The 4,400-nt window shown below is 43.8% G+C and overlaps 1 pseudogene; it reads left to right on the forward strand.

The window, feature by feature from the left end:
- The first annotated feature begins 3,549 nt into the window (after nucleotides 1-3,549).
- LOC108728010 (uncharacterized) overlaps nucleotides 3,550-4,400 on the forward strand; it is a 6,421-nt pseudogene continuing 5,570 nt past the window's right edge.

Raw genomic sequence — 4,400 nt, forward strand, 5'->3', positions numbered from 1 at the left:
TACCGTGTCTCCAGATATGACAAAGAAGCGTTCTACATGTATTATTTAATATAACAAAGAAGCATCGATATTTTTTCTACATGTTGCGGCACGGCGAGAGAAGCGCTGGCTGCTGTTTATCTAAACGGAGTGCGCATAGGATGGGAAGTAAAAAATGTACACGGCAATGTGCGAATGAAAAATATTTTATTCACATTTTTTTTACATCGTTTCCTTCGTACGTATTAATAACTAAAGCTAAGAGCTCGCAATCGACGAGCTGATGCGTGTTGAAGATGCCGCTGTCGCGTATAGCGTTCTCTGACATCGCTAGCAACGCTTTCTGGAAAAAAAGAACAAAAAAGCATTTTTTGATCACTATTCGTTTTTTCAGTAGAGAATAAAATATAATACATTAGTCATCCTAAACGCGTCTATAAACAAAAAAGTTACTTACCTTATGGTTTATATTTTGATAGCGGCGACGGCGACGACGACGACGACGAAAACGTTGGTGACTTTGATGCTTTTTCCCCAGGACATTCCCAATATCTCATTTTTTCCCTCGTTGATGCTTTTTCACCAGGACATTCCCAATATCTCACTTTTTCCCTCGATGGTGGTGAACTTAACGACTTTGATGCTTTTTCTCCAGGACATTCCCAATATCTCACTTTTTCCATCGATGATGATGATGATGATGATGATGATGGACTTGACGACTTTAATGCTTTTTCTCTAGGACATTCCCAATATCTCACCATTTCCCTCGATGATGATGAACTTGGTGGACACACAATCAGTGGCAAGGGACGGTACCCCTTGCGCTCGACCGATTTTCGATGTATATATTCTTTAGTCGATCCATGTCTTAGTGATTGTAATTGAGGCTTACAATTGAATAAAAAAAAAGCTTTATACACTGTCTATATATACACTGTCCGATCGGTGATACGTCGCGACGCGTTTAAGAGAAGCGCCGATGTTTCGGCTGCTCAACAAAACATAACTCTTCTACAATAAAGAAAGTGACTCTCCTGCAGTGAGACAAAGAAGTATGAAATCACTACGTTCTCACAGTTATTTTCAAGGCCAAGAAACATCGATAGCGATATTTTTTTGGGAAGAGATCGGTAACACCTTGCAACGCGTTAAGAAAAGCGTCGGCTACTGTTTAGTCAACAAAATATTATCAATGAGAGGTAGAAGTATGAAATTACACTGCGTTCTCACAGTTCTTTCTTTCATGACCAAGAAGCATTGATAACGATAACGATATTTTTCTGGGAAGAGATCGGTAACACATCGCAACGCGTTAAGAAAAGCATCGACTACCGTTTAGTCAACAAAGTGTAATCTAATAGGACATAGACAAAGGGGCAAAGAAGTCGCAAACGAAATATATAATGGGTCATAAGCACGCGACACCTCAGTTGATGCTCTGGAAGAATATCGAATCGATCGCAAGGAGAGTAATCGGAATGTATGGCTGACCATCGTGCGAACGTTGAGGACATAGTGTTCGAGAATATCAGAAACGCGGATCCGGAACACCTCGAGCATATTATAGACGAGGTATTTGAAGAAATGGAAATAGATTTTGAGGAGATAATGGACCAAGAGTCATCAGACGAAGAAGTATTATCCGACTGGATGTGCGAGTGATTTAAGCGAGTACAATACGAATCGTGTAGAAAAACTTTATCGTCTCCGGAAATCCGCGCTCTGAACATTCGTACTAAACACTGCATGATTCAATGCTACACAATGGGTGGTGCGTATGCAGTATGTGCATCATGCATGATTAATATATCGGACACTGACATCAACGTAATGTATCTCGTCAGGAAGCATTATACCGAGAGTCGGTGCGCTAGATAACCAATCGTATTTTAATTGTAGACAGCCGATGTACACTGTATTTCCATGCAACGTGTGTCCAATGTGCACATATTGAAAAAAATATTGTGAATAGTATTGTGAACAGTATTGTTAACAGTATTGTGAATGTGAAAAGTATGGCTGACCATCATGCAAACGTCGAGGACATCGGAAACATGGATCCGGAACAGCTTGAGAATATCATAGACGAGGCAGATGAAGAATATGAATATGACTCTGCCGTATACGATGTGCAGTACGTTCTCAGTAATCCACAGAGGAGAGACGAAGTTACGCGAATATCACAGGTGCAGTTCCTACGCGATCGAGAATTAGGTATACGCGGAGAGAGACAGGGAGTCGTTATCAGAGAACCCATTTATTATTGGTCCTTACTCGCGCGACAGAAAGTGTACTCGCGGTTACGAGACGAATGTTACAAGAATGATGATGACAATGAAAAGAGATTGTTAGCCAAACATTGGTGGGCTAGGATTTTTCACAATTTCAATGTGATAAAGGACAATCATTATTAGGTGAAGAAAATCGCGGAAAAGAGCGAATGTCCCAGCATGTCCATTACGATTCCTGCGGGTAATGAGAAGTGCGTCGAACTGCTAATAATTGGCAATATATGGACCGAATATCACGACCGCGATAAGATTCCTATGCTGTTTCTTGACAAGTGTGATGAACAATGCTATGAGTATGAAGAGTGCAACTTACACATAATAGCAAGTTGCTAGATCATTATTTCAATTTAAACTTAAGGCGATGTTGCAACGTGTGTGAACGACTAACGTGCAAGTGTCCCGTGGAAGAGTGCGACGTGATCTAAGACTGAAAAAAAAGACATGGAAAACCACGATCGAGTGGAATGCGAACTGTTGGAGCAATGCGGCCAGGTCGCTAATCTGGCGGAGTGTCTCGCGTGGCTGCAACGGTGCGACGAGTGGCATCGAGCGGTTGGAAGAACTGTGTCGTGCCAAGCGTCCACGGCTCGCCGTCGGACACAAATAATGCTTGGCAAGGATCGCGCGACTCGCGGATGCAAAGATTCAATTAGAGCGGCGTTTCGTGTACGTTGGTGATGAGTACGCAAGTGAGGACAACAGATCTCTCGTCTGGCGAGAGATCGACGCCGCGTTCGAGAGTCGTGTTCTGACTGGCGCGGTGATCAACGCGAACTACATCGAACCGCGACGGTTTTTAAAAGACGCTGGCGATGTAGTGCTCGAGCGAGTGACGCTGTAGAGAGACATGGTAGTGTGAAGGTGTACTCCGCGTTCAACGGCGAGTTTGCGACAAACAACAAACGCGCTAATAAAAGTATAAACACTAAAAACAGTGAACTATATCGATGCACCGATTTGCGCGAGTGGTACGTGTCACGCGTCATCGAACCCATGTTGGCGTCGCTCGAAGAGTTCCAAGAACGCGACAGCGGATGGGCGCTATCGCGAATCCACAATTTCACTGTTAACGTGAACAAACTGAATCCCATGTGTTGTGGATATGTTTTAATTACATAAAAAGGATGTCCTTAATCAGTCTAATGTGTGTGTCCTTTATTGAGCCAAAATGTACATCTTCTAAATCCTCCCAGTTGCCGCTTCTCTCGCACGCTCTCGTGGCGCCCCGCATGGCGCCCTCTCACAACACTCCGCATACTCCACACTACATAACACCATGCGCGCGGGATGTAATATTCAACTTCCGCGAGAAATAGCGACGAAACGAGCGGTGATCAGTGTGTGTTCGATGGACAATGCGTGCTTCGCGTGGTCGGTGGTCGCTGCTCTATACCCGGCTGAAGACATGTGAATCGTGAATCAGGAGACGCGGTAGTGTATCCGGCCATGTTAAAAAAAAAACTACTTCAAGATTAATGAAAATGAAATGAAAAGACACTACAAGTCTCTTATCCCAAGCCACCAAAGTGCATTTTTCGGGGGTGTATAACTACTAAAATATAAAAAATTTTGAAACGCACGTAATATATCCTGGAAGGCCGCATCGCCACAAGTAATTTGAGCTAAAAAAAATTAAAATCGGTCAAGCCGTTCTGGACATATGAGCGGTCGAAAAGTGATGGTTTTCGTGAAAAATGAATACGTCTCCTTCTTCTTCTCCTTCTTCTTCTTCTTTTTCTTCTTCTTTTCTGTCCGCATTCAAGGCCGTATTAATTATTTTAACGTCCTGGCTCACCTTTCACTCATACCTCCACCAACCTTGACCCGTCACACCCCCTTCCCCTCCTCTCCTCCTCCCCCACCTCCACAATATTAATTATTTTAACGTCCTCTCTCACCTTTCACTCACACCTCCACCAACCTTGACCCGTCGCACCCCCTTCCCCTCCTCTCCTCCTCCACTACCCCCCACCTGCAACCAACCCTCTATTTTCCGCCCTATCTCACTCTCTTTCGTCCTCTCACACCCTCTTTCGTCCTTTCTCACCCCCGCCTGCTGAAAGTGTTCGATGGTCACTCAGGGTCGTGACCTTGACAATATGAGTCAGGGCCATTTTAATTTTTTTG

This window comes from Mycetomoellerius zeteki, unplaced genomic scaffold (genome assembly GCF_001594055.1).
Source record: "Mycetomoellerius zeteki isolate Tzet28-1 unplaced genomic scaffold, Tzet1.0 scaffold570, whole genome shotgun sequence".
NCBI classification, from domain to species: Eukaryota; Metazoa; Arthropoda; class Insecta; order Hymenoptera; family Formicidae; genus Mycetomoellerius; species Mycetomoellerius zeteki.